This window comes from Neomonachus schauinslandi, chromosome 7 (assembly GCF_002201575.2).
Source record: "Neomonachus schauinslandi chromosome 7, ASM220157v2, whole genome shotgun sequence".
Lineage (NCBI taxonomy): Eukaryota > Metazoa > Chordata > Mammalia > Carnivora > Phocidae > Neomonachus > Neomonachus schauinslandi.
In genome coordinates, this window is record NC_058409.1 from 91,529,719 (window position 1) to 91,550,538 (window position 20,820).

General features: G+C 45.9%; 1 protein-coding gene across 5 annotated transcripts in view; it reads right to left on the bottom strand.

Moving 5' to 3' along the window:
- The window catches only part of KCNIP1 (potassium voltage-gated channel interacting protein 1), a 330,114-nt gene that overhangs the window by 161,666 nt on the left and 147,628 nt on the right, over positions 1-20,820 (bottom strand). The gene's annotated exons all lie outside the window — the stretch shown is intronic.

Below are 20,820 nucleotides of genomic sequence, written 5' to 3' on the forward strand. Positions count from 1 at the left end.
CTTATGGTTCTCGTGAGTGGCACAATTATGTCAGTAAGTTCTGGAGCTTCTAGTCTAGACACAATAACCAACTGTCCAGCCAAGTGCCCAGATCATGGGCCTGTTCCATGGCTATGGTCCAATAACTTAAGGAACTGGGTTCTAACACTTGATATTTCTTTCTTAATGCTTCCCATGACAGCTTAATGCTCTTATAAACTCCACAAAACAGAAACCACATCTGTTTTCTTCACTGAGGTATACTCATAGTTGTAGGCATGGTGGGCATTTAACAAATATTGTTGAATAAATGTTATTTATATCTCTATAACCAACTTTTCACTGTTCATTGATGGAATATAAATAAAAATTGTCAAAAGTGAATTCTATCCAAAAAATGAATTATCCAAGTGCCTTATATTTTTGTGGTCAAATATTTTCAAATATGATGAAAACATTGAATCAAACAGGCTTTTCAAGTATAAGACTTCTCAGAACCTTTAATGTTCTAATGCATGTGGTGACTCTCCAAGAGAAGTTTCAAGTACATAACATTTCTTAAGCTTATTTAAACACAGAGGCCCTCCACGTGGTCTAATGCTTCCAGGAACACACTTTCAGAAATGCTAGAGTTCAGTCCAGTGCTCAGTGATTTCAGCAGCTGTAGACCAACCATCATTATCTCAGGTTCCCTTATTTGTACTGTCAACATGGTTAAGGGACAGATAATTGATTTTATCAATTAGTTGCATGAATGTCAGTTCCTTAAATCAGAATAGGTTTGCTTTGCCAAGAATATTATCATGGTCTAAGGTTGGTGCTAAAATTTTTTTTCTTTTAATAATTTAGAATCCAGGGACATCCATGTTGAGGGTGTTATGCTAAGTGAAATAAGTCAGAGAAAGACAAATAATACCATATAATCTCACTGCTATGCAGAATCTAAGAAATTAAGCAAATGAACAAATAAACTTATGGACTCAGAGAAGAGTGGTGGTTGCCAGGAAGGCGGGTGTTTGGGGGGTGGATAAAATGGCGGAAGGGGGTCAGGAGGTACAGGCTTCCAGTTGTGAAATGAATAGGTCATGGGGATGAGTTGTGCAGCGTGGTGACTATAGTCAGTGGTAATGTAGTGCATATTTGAGACTTGCTGAGAGTGGATCCTCAAAGTTCTCATCACAAGAAAAACAATTTTTTTATAACTTTTTATGGAGATGGATGGTGACTAGACTTACTGTGTTGATCATCTGCAGTGCGTATAGATGTCAAATCATTATACTGTACACCCAAAATCAATATAATGCTGTATGTCAGTTACATATCAAGTAAATAAATACATAAATAAATTTTAAGAAGAACCCAGGAATTCCATATTTGAAACTGTAGATGAAAGTCTAGATTGACTGAGGCTTATATAAGGCATATATTTTTCAGCCCAGGTGAGATTTGTTTCCATTACAGTGAATACAGCTTCTGATGACAAGGCAACTGTCTGTGTCAGACTTGGAGTGGTGACAGAGGGGCTTACCTTGGGGTGTGCAGAAGCCAAACAGGGACCCCCATCCCTCATAGTCATCATGAGTTCCCTAGCCCACTGCCCAGCTTCTCCAGCCTGTCTCTATGCTAGAGGTCCCAGCATCAGGATTCTCCTATCTAGAGAGGGACAGGATGATTTAGCCTGGAGCAACTTGGAAATCAGTGACTCTGAAAGCAGGTTTACTACATTTAAATAAAGAGCTGTAAGAGAGTTATGCACTCATAGACCACTCCCAACTCCGGAGGATAACTGCAACCCTGCTTAGAAATCAGGAGGTAAACTGGTGGGGTCCACATAAAACTTGAACCTCAAAGGGCTAAACCTTTGGTATAATGTGAATGAGAAATGAATTAACATACAAAATCTGCCTATCCTGACTAGGTGGGGGAAGGAATGGGACTCATTTTCCTGAAAATTTGTAACCATATGCTAGCCCTCACTTGGGTTTATGGTCTGAAAAACTCAAGTAGAAAATTTTATTTAAAATGGTCATGGATTAGTAGTTTTCCTAGGTGACTGGAAGAAGCACACAGCCTTTTCTGGAGAAGTGAAAATTTAACACAGTCTCAAATAATTCTCAAAGATAAAGTTCCAAGGAACATGCACCCTCAAAAATTACAAAACATACAAGGAAACAAGGCACTATGAAAGAGAGCCAGCAGGAATAATAGATAGCAAAATCAGATCTGCAAATCTTCAGGTATCAGAATTTCTATTAGACACAGAATATAAGATGACAATGTTTGTATGTTTAAAGAAACAGAGGTGTGAAAATATGAGCAAGTAACAAGATACTATAAGAATGTCTTACCAGATTTGAAAAAGAATCATATAGAACATATAGAATTGAAAAATACATTATTTAACAATTTTAAAAGTCTCAATGAATGGATATGGATAGGTTAAATGACAAAGCAGACATAATTGAAGACAGAATTAGTAAACAGATAAAAATAAATAAAAATTTTCTAGAATGCAGGCTAGAAAGACAAAAATGGGAAAATGAAATATGATTAAAAGACATGGAGGATAGAGTGAGAAGACCTAACTCAGGGCCACTGCTTATGATCATTCAGATAGTATACAGCAAAATTCTAGAAGGTGTAGGTTACATCACAATTGATGACAGAGAAATATTAAAAGCAGTCAAAGAGAAAAGTTAGATCATCTACAAATAAACAGCAATTAGGGTAACAGCTGTCTTCTCAATAATAACAATGGAAGCCAGTATATAGTGGAATGATATTTTCAGTGTGTCAAGAGAAAGTAATTGACCACTTGCAAATGTATACCCAAGAGAAATTATATTTCAAGAATTACAGCAAACTAAAGACACTTTTGGACAAAAATAGAGTTCATCACCACGAGATCCTTACCAAAGAAAATTCTAGAAGATATAGCTTAGTCAGAAGGAAAATTAACCCAGACAGGTCTCAGATTCACAAAAGAATACTAAGCAAATACATGATTAATATGAAGGTAAATCTAAACTAAAATTACTGTATAAATTAATAATGTTTAATTTGTTCACATGATAATAACAAGATAAAGTACTATTTTCAGGTAAGATGAAGTAGATCATGGCAAGCACCTTTCCCAGTGCAACAACTATCCCCCCCCCCACAAAAAGGAAGCTGCAAAACCAAAAATTTTGAACATATCAAAGAGTATGGAAATAAAGATTAAATGGACCAAAATTGCAGAAAGACAACAGCGCTTCCTAGGTAAGCTGATGAGTGCTGACAGCTTTCTTCCCTGGGGATGTTTGTGATTCTGGACATGGGTTGAGGCTGGCCTTGGCCCAAGAAGAGGTAGTCTACTGAGGGAAATGGAAACTAGCAGAGCTTTGGGCAGTTGTTCAAACTGGTATGATGGATTGAACACTAGAGGATCCAGAAAGAGAAGGACAGTTTTCCCCCGTTGGACACTGCCGAGTGCTAAAGGAGCACAGGTAGCATGGAAGCTGAGATGGAAGACTGGAGTAAAATCTCATAATCTCATGATATTTAGGAGACAGAGTTCCCCTAGGGGGAGAGAGCCCAACATAAATACCTGACTGTTTTTGCCCTTTTTAGGGATGAAGAGAGAGAGACAATCTGGGCTCTCATTCAATAGCCTTGGAAGGCCACACTCAAGGAACAGGGACAAGCCAGATGTGATGGATTCAGTGTGTTATAAATTGCAACCCATCCACGACACACCTCAGTTGCTGACTGGACTGAGATAATCAGCCTTTCATCCTGTCCCCCAGTTCAGGAGAAGGGGAACCTCTCTGGTAGAATATATCTGCTGGAGCTTCTGTAGTTCTTTACTACACAATGTTCAGCATACAGTCAAATTTATGAGGACTGTGAAGTGGCTGGTAGTGAGAGAAAAAAAGGAAGCAGACACAAAAATAATCCACAGAAGATCCAGATATTGTGGTCATGAGCCAAGGATGTTAACTATGATTACTTTGTTAAAAAAAAAAAAAAAAGAGGAAGTGATGGACAAAATGGATGAAAATATGTAGCCTTCCAAAGTCTACTATCAACAGTTACTTGGAATGAATAAAAAAGTACAAACTTACTAGATGGGTTTAACAGCAGGAAAGACATAACAGCCTATAAGATCAGTAATTTAAAGACAGAACAATAGATAAAAATTAAACTAAAATCAGAGAAAAAAGAAAGTAACGTCAAAAAAACAACAGAATATATGTATAATGTAGGTCATTGTAAAAGGTCTAACATACATATAATCGGAGCCCCAAAGGCAAGGGGAGAAATTGGGCAGAAGCAGTATTTGGAAAGATAATAATCAAGAGTTTCAAAACCGAGAAAAGGCACCAATTCAGCAATTCAAGAAACCCAGCAAAACCCCAAAAAGAATAAACACAAAGAAAATCACACCTACACACTTTACAAACTGTTGAAAACTAAAGACAAAGAAAATTTCTCAAGAGCAGTCACAGAGAAAAAAAGGAACAAATTATCTTCAAAGAAACATTAATAAGTCTGTTACCTGACTTTTCAACAAAAACAAATGAACTCTAGAAAATGTCTTTAAAATGCTAAAATAATAAAAAAAAAATAATAACAAAACTGTCACTCTTATATACCAGCAAGAAAATCCTTCAGAAAATGAAACAAAATAAAGACATTTTCAGACAAATGGAAACTAAAAATCAGCAAAAACTTAAAGCCATCAGACCAGCACAAGAAGATATACCAAAGGAAGTTCTTTAGACTGAAGGAAAAATTATTCAGCCAGAAACACAAAACTGTAAGACTAGAGAACGCTACAAAGGAAATATGTGCGTAAATATGCAAGAATTTTGCCTATTTAAAATGACAATATTAATGATATCTTGAGGGATTTAAAACATATTTAGACGTCAAATGTTTAACGACAATAGCACAAAAAGCAAAAAGGGAGCAACGGAGCTCACCTGTTGTAAAGTTCTTGTGTTGTTTAGGAAGGAGTGTAAGTCCAAACTTAAAAGTAAACTAGGATGGCTAAGCCTTATACAGGCTAAAGATGTATATTGAAACTTGTAGGGTCACCACTGAAAAGTAATTCCAAAATGTTAAGCCAAAAGCCAATACAAGAAAAACATAAAATAATAGAAATGTTTGTTTAATTTCCAAAAAAGACAGCGAAGAAAAAATAAAGAAAAGAAATGACGAATAAAAAACATATAGCAAAATGGTAGAATGAAGCCCAACTGTATCAGTTGGTATATTAAATATAAATGGATTAAAAATAGCAAGATAGAACTAAAATAATGAACCATGGCATTTAAGTTGGGAAGGAGGTAATCAGAGTCCAAATACCGTCAAGCTATCATTATTCAGAAGAAAGCTAAAGATATCAATGAGATTTAGACTTTGTTAAGTGTGCATGTTAAAATACCTAGGATACAGGGGTGCCTGGGTGGCTCAGTCGGTTAAGTGTCTGCCTTCAGCTCAGATCATGATTCCAGGGTCCTGGGATCGAGCACCACATTAGGCTCCCTGCTCAGCGGGAAGCCTGCTTCTCCCTCTCCCTCTGCTTGTGTTCCTGTTCTCACTGTCTCTCTCTGTGTCAAATAAATAAATAAATAAAATCATAAAAAAAAATCTGGGATACATACTTAAAAAGAATCAACCTAGTAAGCTCGCTATTCTGAATTCCTTTAGAAGTTCTTATCAGTTACTCTGAATTTTGCAGTTAAGTCATTATTCAAGTCTGTACAGTTACAAGGTTTGGTAGAGAAGTAAGTTTTCCTAACACTAAAATATTTACTAATGAGCCTGCCACTTAAATAGTTTATACTCAAGTAACACTATTTTCTGACCTTACTCATCTCACCTAAGCTTTGTTGGTTGTTGTAAATGTTTGAAGATGCAATGGAAATTCAAAGGAAATTGATGAAAAGAAAAAGTGCAAATCTTGAAACAGATCAGGGTTTCATGAAGTTAGCAAAAGGGCTGTTGGAAAACAGCTCCGCTGACATTTAAACTACAATGAAGAATTGGCAGAGTTAAACTAGTTAAGAATTGAAGAAGAGAAAATCGACAAAGATGCCAGGTGTCTCAAAAGAGAATAATTTTATCATCTGATGACTAGAAGATGCCCTTGGGAAAACTGATAAACCTCTGAAATATTTGCTCAGAATGACACTCTGTATAATCGTGCTGTGAAAGTCAAACACAAAATGAAGAATGTTACTTTGCACTAGGATAGACCTCTGTCTAAAAAATTTCACCCCCTCCCCCCTCAAAACCCTAATCAACACTTGATAATTCTTATTTTTAATTTAAAAATCAGCTCATTTGACATTAGAACCTACATTTTGTTAAGAGAAGATAAAAAAAGAAGCGCTTTCATGCTTTCAATTTGTTTTTCAAGGTACGATCCCATTCAAACTTCCCCCCCTCAGTATTTACAATGAATATTTGTTGTTTTGAGGAGGTTCTCTTTAAATGTTATTTCACTAGCACCAATTTTCCTTAGAAAAATAAGGACTGCCTGTGTCTCCTTTCTTTTACCCAGGAAGCATCTTCCTGTGTATATAGGCATGCGCGTCTTATTTTCTTTTCCATGCAAGACTGGGTCTTGACACTTTCTGGGTTTTGACAGTTACTACGAACCAGGCCCTCTGCTAAGTCCATATCTATGAGACATTTAGACTTAGAAGCTGAGGTCTAGAGAGTTTAAGTAATGACCTTGTCCCGTGCCACATGGGAAGTTTATGACTCAGCCAAACCAAGCTTTTGATTGGGATGCTATACTTTCTTATTCATCTTTCTCTCTCCAGGGGCCATCATGGAGTCTGCCACCTAGTAGGTACTCGGTAAATGTTGGCCGGTCCACATTGTAACTTAACTCAGTTAAGGTCCTCAGTTCAGTGTGCGATGTCCAAACAACTCTGACTAGCATTGTTCAGTTTGACTTGTGGGTGTATGGCTAGAAGCCCAGGTGCTATAAATCTGTATGCGGATTAGAAGCTTTAGAAGAGGAACTGAGAGTGGAGCATCTTTTTCCCATCTTACTTTATAGCTATCACTGGGATGGGAGAACTGGAAGGGAACCAGCTGGTCCTGAGCTGCTACAGCGTGCCAGGCAATCACTGTCTGATTCAATCTGTTATCTGCACCTCCTCAGAACTGTGCAGTAAGTATTACAATCTCATTGTTGAAGATGCATAAAGTGGACCTCAGAGAGGGGAAGGCACTTGCCCAGGCTGCACAGCCCGCAAGTGGCAGAGCCGGGGCTCAAGCCGTCTGACTGCAGACCTCTTCCCTCTTTCCAACACTGCTGCTCATTATGGTTTGGACCATCTGGACTGGGTCAGAAAGCGGCGGTTGGCAGGGGGCTCTGCGTGGTGGTTCTGCCACTGCTGAGAAGGACTGCAAAGTACTCAGTCACCTGGGGGGGGCTGGAGGGTGAGGTTTCAGAGAGGGAGCTTGCCGGTGACAAGTACTGACTCGTCCAGCCCTGGTTTCTGGGGCACGGCTAAGAGCATCACTCACTCGGCCGAGAAAGGTGAATGTCTCCCAGTGAGATTCATGGAGCTGGTCCCACTTGCCATCAGGGGCTGGCTAAAAGCTTTTTCTCAGTTCAGACAGATGCCTCACATTGGGGGACCTGAGGGACAATGTAGCAGGCTCAAGAAGGTCGGGGAAAGAACCGGCCTGTCCAAGAGGGAGGCCTCAGGCCCGGCACTTGGACAGAGAGCCCATGCGACTGTGTGGAATATTAGGTCACTTGCAGTGTAGGAACAGATGCAGCAGTAGGAAGGGGCCTCAAAGGTCATCCTTTTCTCATCCCCCACCTTCAGCCCATTTTATAGATGGGGAAAACAAGGCGCAGAGAGGGGAAGGGACTTGTCTCAAGTCACACAGAAAGGATGATCAGGACCATTATTTTTATAGTGTGATTCCATTTATTTGAATTTCAAATTAAATGCAATACTTAAACATGTATTGCTTAGGGATATATCCATTAGTGGTAAATTTTGGTAAAATTTACCAAAATGGTAAAAATGGTAAAAAAAAAAAAAAAAAAGGTAGATGGGAAAGGGAGTGAAAGGAGGATTGGTACTTCTTAAGTACCGGAATATTCTGTTTTCAGCAAAGTGCAGTGTACACAGTGTATTTTGTTTTTACTGCTCTCCAAGCCCACACTTCCATAGTTGGAGAAATGAATTCAGAAAGGAGAAGTTGTTTGCCTACACATGCTATGAGATCATCTAGCCCTACGCCCCCATTCGATAGATGGGACCACTGAGGCAGAGATGACACAGCCTAGAATGGCACAGTGAGCAGCATCAGATCTTCCAGCTTCTGTACACCTTTCGGTGCAGCCCCAGTGAGAAATGCTTGGGGTCCTTATGTCCCTCACCACACACTTTAGCCATTTGCCCATTTAGCTATGGCCTTTCTGGGGCCTCATCTTCTGCAGCTGAAGGTGGGTCCTCTGAAGAAAGAGCTGCCGTCGTGCAACCCTTTGTGCAGACCCGGGAGTAAAGGAACTCATCGTTGTTTCTGATTTATCAGTTGTCTCAGGGCCCTGCTAGGGGTGGGTCACCATCACTATCTCACTACTGAGGAGGGGACTGCTCGAATTCGTTAACCTCCAGTCTATGGTGTGCCAAGGGAAGGGCAAGTCTTCACCACCTGGGCACTGTGCATTTCCCACCTGCTATCTGAGAAGCACATGGTAGCCGGCATACTTGTGGGTAAGTTAGAGTCTCCGGGATCTGTGATCGGAGCCACAGTACCTGACAATGGATGTAGGAATAAGAGCTCACTATGGGGATGCTGTGTGAGGAATGTGGATTCATTTTCTATTTGCCAAACTCAGGGTTGTGAGTCTCTCTGGGCTCCAGCAGCCTCCTCACTAGGTCTCAAAATACCTTTTGAGACTTTTGCAGCGGGGAGTGAGGGTTGGCTCAGGGGCAGGTGCTCCATGCACCAAGTGCAGCTGGTCTCTCTGCAGGGCGTAGGCTGTGGGAGCCATGCCCCAAGAAAGCTCTTGGGCTGATTTCCATGCCTGGAAATCTTGGTTGTCTCCCATTTGAGTTTTCCTGGTGTGTAGTGAGGAGAGATTTCCCTGGGATCTAGAAGCGAAGTAGTGTGTATTGGAGCCTCGTTTGACGCAGGTAGAACTCGGGCTCTGAGAGCAAAAGTGAGCAGGTCAGATCCACACAGCAAGCTGGTGGAGCCACTGAGGCCAGCCTACAGCTTGAGGGACAATTCCCTTATTATTACTATTATTTTACAAATCAAATCTCTTCTTACTTCAGCTCGAGCACAAAGTCACTGGGGAGGACACATTTTTATTCACCCTGAGTTCTTCATATGCAAGATATTCGCCCCAAGAGCAGAGAGAGCTGGGTTTAGAAGACACACTTCAACTTGGAGCTACGGGCTTGGCATTTGCTCCCTTAAAGATAACTTGCTTAGCACCTCTGCTGGGCCAGATCCTATTCCAGATGTGGCAGAGACACCAGTGAACAGGCTGACCCAGACCCGGTCTGGAGTCTAGCGGGGGTGATAAGACACTAGACAAGCAAGGAAACAAATTCACAAGATACATTTAGGTTGGAATAAGTCTCCCAGGAAAATAAAGTGGAGATGACATGAGACACCCATGGGAGCAGGGGCTACTTCAGCGACAGTGGTCAAAAACAGGAGGAGGGGGGCATTTTTCCCGAGACCTGAATGCTAAGAAGGAGCTGCCAGCATGGGAAGGCCTGGCAGTCAAAGGCAGGACCGAGCCTGTTTGCAAAAGCACGAGGAAGCCACAGAGAGGGTGGGAGATGAGTTCAGGGAGGTCACAGGGCCAGGCCAGTGGCTGTCTTGAGGGCTATAGTCAGGAGTATGCATTCTACTCCAGGGGCCAAACGAAACTGCTGGAAGGTTTATGCCAGGGAGTGATAGTCTGACATGTGAACTGATGGTGATTTGTAAGAGGCAAGTTTGGTAGCAAGGAGACCAGTCTGGAAACTACTGCAATAGTCCAGGCTAGAGGTGAGATTGGCTTGGACTAAGGGGCGGTGGACAAGATGAGAAGTGGAAGAGTCAGGATGCATTTTGTAGGTCATGACCACAGGACCTGCGAACTGTATATGATGATGTTTAAGGCTAGGAGAATGCATGAAAGCACAGAGTGGGGGACAGGAAGCCAGCCCAGAGCCCTGGGGCCAGGCACCGTTGAGTAGGTAGCAGGAAGAGAAACCAGTGAAGAGGCATGGTCAGAAACGGAGTCACTGAATAGTATCGGTCAAATGAATGGATGTGTGGGGGGGACACGGCCAGGTCTTTGCCTTAGAGGAAAATCCGGTGAAGGGCTCCTAGGAAGGATAATTCTCCTCAGCTGGAGCGTGGAGCACTGAGCACACTGCGGTCATTTGCTTCAAGATCGTCCCCGTGGACTGAGAGCTTTTGAGGGCAGGACCTGGGTGTCATTTACGCATCTCTTGTGCCAATGACATGGCTTGATGTGAAGCAGGCTTCTGGAATGAGGACTAGAGGACACAACTATGTATGTCATGGGATATGAGAAGTGCCCAGAGCCATCTCTCCTAAAATAGCATCCCCCCCAACTCCCCTCACACCCAGTGGCAATGGGGTCTGAAACTCCAGCATTAAACCCACTCCAGGCCTGAGTCTTCTGCTCTGAGTGAAGCCCTGTCTCTAATTAGATTTTACAGCCCAGAGGGATGCATGTTTCCTCCCACGTCCCTAGGCTCCATGCAGGGGAGGAGAGGAGCAGGAGAGGACAGAGTGCCTGGAAGCAGGCTGGGGATAGGGAGGAAAGGAGGTGAGAGTGAAAGGGGGAGCCCCCACCCCGTGAAATTCAAAGCCACGGCCACCTGCTAGGGTGTTGAGAATAGGACCTGCCAGGCTATGAGGCAGGGCTGGCCTCAGGGGACTTCCCATCCCTGAAAACTACTACTGTAAAGGGTTTTTGTAATAATAGCAAATAGAATATTTACCCTCTATTGTGTGTCTGCCTTGTCAGGCCATGCGGGGCTGATCAAATCAGCCCTGCTTAACGATTAGCCTGGATTCCAGCCTGGCATGTTCCTCAGACTTGGTATAGGGACGCCATGTCTACTTGAGAACATGCCTTGGAAGTTTGAGCCACATGCACTCTGAGGCTTCTCTGCCCGTACCAGAGAGGGAGGGGATGCATGATAGTCCTTAAGGGCTCTAGACTTAGTCCTGGCTGAGAGCAATTCCCAGAGCCCCAACTTCCTTGAATGCAAAATGGGAAGAATCACAGTAGCTTCCTCCCGGTGCTAGTTGAGGGGTTATGTGAGATTTCATTTGTAAAGGGCTTAGCATAGAGCTAAACTCAGCTTGTGTTAATTATTCTTGCTTTAAACGCCTGAAAAGAAATAGTGCCAAGTCTGTGGCCACGGGGACAGCTGCTTCAGGGTCTCAGCAGGACACTTTAGCCCACTCAAACTGGGTAACTTGAAGACAGTATCACAAAGGGACTAGCTACAGTGCTATAGCCAGGGTGTGGGAGAGCACATGGAGACTGCAGTACCCTGGGCTAGGAACAGTGGGAGCCTTTAACACCCCAATCTAAAGAGTGGAGGGTAGCCATGAGCACCAGGGACAGGGCTGCCTGGGGAGACGTGGCCCCTTCTTGAGAGCCTGGGCAGCCCACTACGACCCTATGGGGAAGGAGCCTGTGAGTAGATATCTTGATGTCATTCTTCTTCTGCTCTCAGGTTCCTGCTGGTGTCTCCATTTAGAAGCACCAGAAGCCAGAGGCAGGGGCCTCACAGATAGGGTCCCCCCAGATTGGCCTCCCTAGCCTACAGGGAATAGGAGGCAGAAACAGAGCCTATTCAGCACAAGGGTTGTGTGAGGGGAAAGGGGGGAAAGCAGACCCTTGCCCATGCCCATGTGACAGTTGGAGAAACTGAGGCACAGAGGGGTGACGTCACTTGCCGAGAATCACAGAATTTGGGCCACCTGACTCCCAAGTCCATGTTCTTCACCATTATCTCACATGGTTCCACTCATCAATACTCTGAGTTGGGTGTTATTTTCCTCGTTTACAGTTAAAGCAACACATGCTCAGACTGGTAAAGTGACCAGTCCAGGGTCACACAGCAGAATCCAGACGGTAGAGACCAGGCCTGAGGATCCCAACACCCGGCTGCTTTCATCACTCAGCACCTTCCTGCCTTGTCAGGAAGAGAGAAGCTTCTGGAAGCTAGGTTTAGATCAGAGCTGCTACCTCTCTGAGCCGCCAACCCAAAGTGAGATGGCCTATGCCAAAGAATGGCTGTGAGGGTGGGTGCCCAGGGAGGGTTGGTGGCTCCCCCTTCGAGATGCCCCGTTCTCTCCTCAGCAATGATTTTTCCAGAGCAGAGCTTCACAGGTTTGACTCTCTCCTCTCCATCTCGCCTAAGGCCCCGGAGACATTTCCTACTATCCTTCCTCCCTCCTTGCCCACCCTCCCCTCTCTCTTCCCCCCTCCTCCCCCAGCAGCTTTCTGAGCTTCTGAGTGGGTTTTCTTTGACTCTGTTCTCTGCACTAGACAGATAATACATAAGGCTGTTTGCCAAGGTCATTTTTAACTCCAGTGCACTGCAGGTGAGGGAGGGAGGGAGGGAGCACTAAATCACAGAGAGCCAGCTCAGGGCAGCTCCCCTTTCCCTAAATTCTCAGCAGGTGTGTGTGCAGGGGGAGGGGACACTCTGGTCCCACCCCTCCACTCTCCTCCCTCTAGCTTGAGAGTTGGGACTGGGCTGGCAGCAGGGAGAGGTTTGCCTGCCATTATTTCATCCTTGGGGAGGGTGAAGTGAGGAAAAAAGAGTCAGAGGAGGAGAAGGTCCTATTGATGATGGTAGACAAACGGTTCTGGCCACAGTCTGGACAGAAAATGGGCAGCTCTTGGGGGAAAGTGGGAGAGAACTTTGCCTGTTTCCTAAAGTGGAGGTCTGGTCCTTTCTCTAATAAGACCATGTGTGAGGTACTGGGATACTGCAGAGAGCAAACAAAATCTTCCCGTTAGGGACCTTATATTCCAAAAGAGTCTCATCTGGGCCCTCAGCCGGCATCATTTCTAATCCCTGGCACACCCAACTCAGGTCGGTGTTATTAATGCCATTTCACAGGTGACAAGTTCGAGCTTCATCGCTGCCCTGGTGAGACCAGAGGAGGCGACTCCTCCGACAATTCTTTCCCCTTTGATGTTCGGGCAAAGAGAAGCAGAGCGCAGGTCAGGTGATGCTGCAGATCACAGAGACCTGAAACTTTATTTATTTGGTCTAGAGATGAACGATGAGATTTTTTTTTATTCAAAAATAGATTTAATTATGTTTCAGTTAGATTTACAATGATATTAATTTCCACTCCCTGAATACACATGGCAGACAAGTGTTTATTTAGGGAAAGGCCTCTACAAGTGTGAGAGGTGAGGGGTGGGGGCCGGCAGCCTGGCATTTCTGACCTTTCTGCAGGTTGTTAGAGGGTGGTCCTTCACAGAGTAGAACAACAGGGGTGGGGAGGGGTTCCAGAGTTTCAGAGAGTTTGACTAAATAGGAGGGAGCCTCTGAAAACAGTCCCTTCCATCTTTTGATCTTAGACTTCCCAGCTTCCAGAACTGTGGGGAATGAATATTGTTTATACGCCACCCAGCCTATAACATTTTGTTACAGCAGCCAGAACAGACGAAGACACCTGTCTTCTGGCTTTTTCTATCCCACAAAAGCTGCTGGCCTTTCTTTGTGGCCTCTAGCTCAGAGTAACGATGTTAAAGAAAGCTCGTGTCTTCCCTTCTCTTTCTTTCACCCATGGGCACTGAGCTGCAAGGCCGGAGGTCAAAGCTGGGGAGTGGAGGACACGGAAACCCCTCCTAAAGTCTCCAGAGACAGGAGCTGACCTAATCTACACCCCGCGGGACAGAGCCTGGCAGGCAGCACTGCTCGGGGTCCCCCTCCAGGTTGCTGGGACAGCCCTGGGACCGCAGGCCCTGCAGCCCCCGAGGCCCCAATATCTCCTTGTGCCCGCGGGGGAGGGGAAAAGGGAGGAATGACCTGGACTCCAGAGGCCCTGAAGCTCAGATGAGGAGAATACCCCAGGGATCAGCACTGACCTGTGATCTGAGGCAAGATGGGTCAAGGACATCTGGGTAGATGCCACCACAGACAAAGAGCCACAACAGGGTCTGCTGCCATAGGGACGATTTAGCAGCTAATGAGAAATGGAAACTTTGAGAACAAAGAAATGAGCAGCTACTGCTGTGCAGGAAACACATTCGTCAGACTCTCTCCGGGAAACCGAGGCAGGCAGCATAGGCCGCTGCACACAGGAAGAGGCTCCTGCTCGTAAGCAATGTCCTGGGCTGGGAAGCAGGCGGCTGCCCTGGCCTGACCCCCAAGAGGGCCCGTGCATCACCTCGCAGGCTCACGCCTCCTGGGCCTCAGCCGAGCAGGACTTGCCTAGAGCTTGCCCGGGGCAGAGACTGCCTGGAGGCTGAGGCTGGGCGCCTTCTGGGGCCACACCGAACCCATGGCTAAATAACTCCCCGGGAACACATTTGAAGGCCTGGCCCCACAGCCCACCCAGTCAAGCCCATCACCCTCCTCCCCGCTCCCTGCCGCAATGAACATTTATTTACTATTTATCAGAGATGTTGGTTGTGCCCAGTTTGGAGATCAGGAGACTGGCATTTGGAGAGGGGATAGGATGTCCCCAGGGCTGCGATCTAAGAGATGAAATTTAAACTTTGTGCACACGAGTCTTAGGATCCAAAGTCTGAGCTCTTTTGGTCAAACTTTAGCCTGAGTCACTTATGAGCACAGTGGCCCTCGGCTAAAGAGCCTGTTACCCAGCTTATAAAGAATACCAAAGCGAGCCTAGAGGTGGCGAGCCACTGATCAGATGCCACATAGCTAGGAAGTCATGGAGCAGAGTTCCACATGCTGGGCCCTACCGCGTCCCAGGCACTGTGCCACGTACTGGGCAGATGAGGCAGTTGAGCCCAGTGGGTAAGGCTCCCGAGGCTTCGGCCACCAGCCAGGCTGTGGACTCTGGCAGCATGGCTTCAGGCAAGCTAGCCAACCCTGTCTGCGTGAGTTAGCTTCCTTAGGTGAGGAGTCGGGATAAAAATAGTTCTTGGCGCATAGGATTGGGAGATAGCATGAGGCAAGCAGGGCCATGCTCACTAGAAATGCCCCATAAATGTTGGCTCCCATGAACCCTCACTACACTACACCTGGTTTTGAAATGTAGGGATGAGGGAGGTGCCTCCTTGCCCTCTCTGAGCTCTCCGATCCGTGTGTTCCCCTTTCTTGGTATTCTCAATGCCCAGAGACCCCTCCCCAATTTGGAGTACAGGCAGGGTTCCACGAGGTGGAAAGCAGAGACCAGAGAAGGCACTGCTTGACTTTTGAGTCTCTACACAGACTTGGACAACTGTAGGCAAGGACATAGAGACATGAGAGGAAAGCTTTTTGATTTCTTGGGCTCTCTGAATTCCAAAAGCCCAGAGCTCTGAAGGACTCATGCACAAATAACAGATGTGGAAGGCTACATGCTTGGCCAGAGAGACCTGTGCCTTACCTCTCCTTCCCCTGCCCTGTACATAGAATGTGCCTGGACGGGGGTGAGGAGGAGGAGAATCAAAAGGGAATGAAGTTGAGGTATTTTATTGGTGGTTATCGGAAAGGGGGCTGTCACCCTGCCCTCCAGCCAAGTCCCATGGGCAGGGGGACGCAGAAACCCCCTACATAGCCAGAGGGGTGGCTCTGAGAGCAGAGGGTAGCCTTGCAGCTTTGTAGCCCATGATCCAGGCACCAAGACGATTTTACAGGCTGTCCAGGGGCAATGGGTCTGAGGTGGTGTCAGAAGACCTCATTCCACAAAGCCCAATATCTCCTTGTGCCCGAGGGGGAGGGGAAAAGGGAGGAATGACCCGGACTCCAGAGGCCTTGAAGCTCAGATGAGGAGAATACCCCAGGGATCAGCATTGACCTGTGATCTGAGGCAAGATGGGTCAAGGACATCTGGGTAGATGCCAACACAGACAAAAGACAGAGGACAAAATGCTCAACTCTGCTCCTTCCTTTGGCACCCTTGCCTGAGGGCTGCCAGACATGGAAATGCAACTCCAGACAAGAGGGTGGGAAACCTGAGCTGACTAAGATTTTGTTTCTTTCACTTGGCAGAATGGGAGCTTGAAGTTGAAATTAAGTTTGGTTCCTGAACAATAAAGAACACAACAGTTCTTGCAGGCCCGTCTGTGGTCTGAGTTTGCTGCAGTCTGCAAACCAAAAAAAGTCTTAAAATGAAGTACTGAGCTCCAGGATTTAGGTCAGTCTAAGGACTAAAAAAAAAGAAGGGTCTTGGAAGGCTTCCTGGAGGAGGTGATTCAGGAACTGGGTTTTGAAGATCATGGAGGAGTTGGTCAGAGGGATAAGGTTGGTAGTGATGAAGGTATTCCAGGCTTGGGAACTGGCTACGGAAAGGCTTGGCAGAGGGAGCCGGAAGTCCTCTTTAGGGAGTTAAAAGTGGCCTAGGGCCAGGTAACAATGGAAAATAGTATGGGTTTAGTTTGGAAAGAGATAGGGCCAGGACTTGGATGTTCATAAATGGTGAAGATTTCAGTGAAGATTTCTGAGGCCAAGCTGCTGTTTCCCGGGCCTGCTCTCACGGGTGGGGAATTGGGGCTCCTGCAGTGCCTTACACACTGTTGGCACTCTCTGGGCTGAGTTAGAGGTAAAAATAGCACACCACACTCTCATCATACTGCCCTGTGGGGCAAAGGAACCAATCCTGTTTATTCAACAAAGCAAATTACTGAAATGTCCTCATTAGGAGCAGGAGTGACATAACAAAGCATGCTAATTATGAGATTGGAAGCTCCAAGTACCTTAGGACTGATATTACCAAAGATTGGAATAATTGTCAGTAGTAGACTTGCCAGGGAGGGATTTGAGCTCATTATTTCATGAAGCATTTATGTGACATGCAACGTTTTGCCTGAGGCCTAAGGGCCATGGGCACCTCACTACCTCACTGGTGGTCCTCAGACTACCAGCATCAGCAAAACACGGGAGGGGGGAGCGCTGGACATGTAGGATCCCAGGTCCCAGCCCAGAATTTGCATGTTAACAACATCCCCAGGTGATCTGTGTGTGCAAAAGTTGGAAAGTGCTGATGTTCTCAGAAGGCAAAGGTTTCCAAAGACCCACTGGTATAACAATTCCCCTCTCTAATTCCTACAGGTCTCACCTGTTCTGTGGACAGTCCAGAACTCATGCTGCCTTCCCACAGGACCATGCCTAGAACCCACACATTCCATTGTATGAGGATGGGTCTATTAGTCAGGGCTCTTGCTTGCAAACTATGGTATCCCTTCCATTTGGTTTATCCAGAGAAGGAATTTATTAAAAGATATTTAGTAATTCAGAGAATTTCCAAGAGGGTCAAGATGTTAGGTTTGGAGGCCACCCTACCTGGAGCAAGACTGAAACTCTATCATGGAGACCTCTCCAGAAAAGACCCCACTGCTCAACACAGGCACCATGGACACGGCAAAAGGAGACCCCAGAACTTCCCCACCATGACCTCCAGAGAGCTGTTTGCTTCTGCTACCACCTTCACCAAAAACGGATTCCACGCTTGATCCACTTCCTCAGGTAGACCCCTTCCAAATACAGCCTCACCTGGCTCGGTGTGCTATCTTAGTCCTAGATGGTGGGAAGTCTGAGTGTGAGCTCCCTCCTTAGGCAGGGGCAATTCCTAATGTTGGGAATTCTCCAAACATAGAAAAAATGTTCAACAGATCCTGGAAAGCCACAAACTGTTCAGCCACAGGGCCAGTCTTGTGGGCAGCAACCTGGGTATGTGAGGCAGAGGGTGTGAGCGAGTCAAGCAGCCCCATCCTTGTCCTGGAAACCCAGCTACATGAAATGCTAACCTTTGGGCAAATCATCTCACCTCCTTGAGTTCAAGCTTCCTCATCTACAAGATGACAAGAGTAACAGCATCACTGGGAAGATTAAAAGGAGCGGTTTGCAAAGCCCCTGATACAGTACCCAGCACACTGGCTACCATTAACATGATACTCAATAGCTATGAGGTCATCACCAGCATACTAGTCCCATCCTGAAGTCCCAGCAAGCTGCTGTGCTTTGACTGTATTTGTGTTGCCACCTGAACAATCACACATTTGATGAGCAATGAGCACCTGCTATGTGCCAGGTGCTCCGTGAGGTGCTGCAGTGATAGATCAGAGATCCAGTCTCTGCCCCCCAGCGGCTGGCCATCTAGGAGAAATGAACACCCCCACAGAATTCTGTGCTCATGGTGGTGCAGAAAAGGGCCTCTCCCATCATTAATCCTGGAAGAAACTGTTCAGACAAGACAGCATTCAAGGACAAGTTTGGCAAGTGAGCAAGGAGTGGAAAGAAGGGAGCCTAAAGTCTACAGACCAACAAGAACAAAGGCATGGAAGGGTGAGGTCATGAGGCATGTTTCGGGGAAGAGTATATGACTAAGAGTCTACACTCTGAAGTCAGACTGTTTAATGTGGGTTCAAATCCCAACTCTGCCATTTATAAGCTCTGACTCTGGGCAACTCAATTCCTCTACTAATGGGAATATTGGTAATAGAATCCATCTTAGAGGTCCATAAGAAGAGGCGTTCTCAACAGCAAGCACAGCACCTAACACAAAGCAGGTGCCCAACAAACGTAAGCAAGAATGATAGAGGGGAGGGTGAGTGGGGCCTCTGGGTGAGATTAGGCTTTACTGAAACCTTGCATCCTTTTAACAAGGCAGTGACATCTGTTGTTTCTGCTGGCCCAGCAGCCATTCCCCTTCTAGGGAGAGCTCCTTGGTTTTCCCACTGTCCTCCAAACACAGTGCATTTGGTTGTTGAGGCAGAATTGCCCCAGAGGCTGGCCAGTCAGAGTACAGCACATGGCTGATCGAGGCCAATGAGAGCCAGCTCTGGGACTTTTCCTGGGACCCTGAAGAGAAGCCTTTCCCATTGAAGTTACTGACCAGACAGGGTATAAACCTGGGGCTTCCGTTGCTACTCTTGGCACCCCAAGCTTAGAGAGAAATGGAAATCAACAGATTCTTATTGACCTTTTCTTTGAGCACCTGGATGCCGCTGTGCTGCATCCAAGTTAACCCTATCCTGGCCTACCTATTACATGAACCAATAAATCCTCTTTTCTCCTTAAATAAGGAGAACTAAGGGCTCTTGGTTGCAACTAAGGAATCATTGAACACAACATCAAAAACTAATGATGTACTACTATATGTTGGTTAACTGAACATAAAAAAAAAAAAGAGTTGGCTTTCTGTTATTTAACACTGAAAAGGTCTTGGCTAACATAGATGGAATGCCCACTCACCCTTCATCCCACAAAGGGTTCACAAGCCCATCGTTGAGGCTAATGACCATCTCCTATTTAATAAGACGGTCAGCTCTGTTGAATAGTTGAATGGAGCCCACTGGGCTCCAATCTCAAATTCAGAGCATGACCCAATCTGGAATGACATTCCCACTTGCATTTAGAGACAGGCTCAACACGAATCCCTGAGAGAAGTCTCCTCCTTCCCAAATGAAAAATGGCCTAAAGACTTTCTGGACCCTTGGATTTCTCTGACTGGGTGTCAGTGATCCTATGACATCTTGAGGTCCCAGAACGGGTCCTGCCTAAAGCAGAGAGTGTGCAGTGGGAGGGAATGGGCCCTCTTCACTCTGACATCCCGCAAAGCCCTCACCGTTCCAAATAAGTCCGGGACTTGCCTGTGACGTTTGTTTCCAATCACCTTCCAGACACCTTAGGAGGACGATCTAAGTTTTCCGGAGCTGCTGCTCTGCTCCAAGCCCTAGACACAACACTTCTCAAGTACTCCTCATGGCAGCCATGCAGGGTGGCCCATCCTACAGGCAGGTCTCCCTGCTGGCAAATATCACAGCAAAATGAAGTCTGGCCTGCAGTTCTTTGCACTAGTCCACATGGTGTTGAGAGGGTCTGAGGCCTTCGGAGAGGCTCTCCGGATACCCAGAGACCATTCACTGCCAGCTCAGTCCTGAAAAAGGGGCTTGCTGATGGGGTCAAGGAGAGTGGGGGTGGTGGGAAATGTAGGGGCCAGGGAACCTGCGGCAGGCTCTGGCTGAGCAGAGCCAGATCAGCTTGGGTGGGACTCGAGGCTGAGAGGCAGGTTTCCTCCCGGGCGGGCTCTGGCGCAGAAATCACGCCCCGTTCCTACTGAAGTCAATCCTTGACATTCCAAGGAAAGCTCCGGGGCCTTCCCAAACCCTCCAGCTTACAGATAACACTGCATGCAATAAAGGAGACCTTTGCTGAAAAGGAGAAGACCCCTTTAGAACTTCTGTGTTTCTATAAATACAGGACGATATTGTTTTTGAAACTCTTGAAATGAACTCCGACCCCAAATAAATGCTATGTAACATTAGATTACATCATGGCTCTCAAAGCAAAGGTGTTTTGTTTTTTAAGTCCTTTTGCTCTTACTGAGGGCCCAAGGACGGATAGAGGAAAATGCAGCCGTTTGGAGATGTGTGTGCTGGGGGTGGGTGTGTGCATGGGCAAACTTCCAGCTCACAGACCACCCCCTCCCAACATACACACACCTCCAGGCCTCTAAAGAGCACCATGGAAGTTTGTACCTTTGCAAAATAATCAGTGACCACCTGCCACACAGTCTTCCAATCCTTCATGAATATTTTAAAAGGCCAATGTCAAACTCCTCTGCTTGGTTCTGCCACAGCTTTGAGCTGCTGACCTCAGCACATGGCCTCATACTGGGTCCTTACAACAT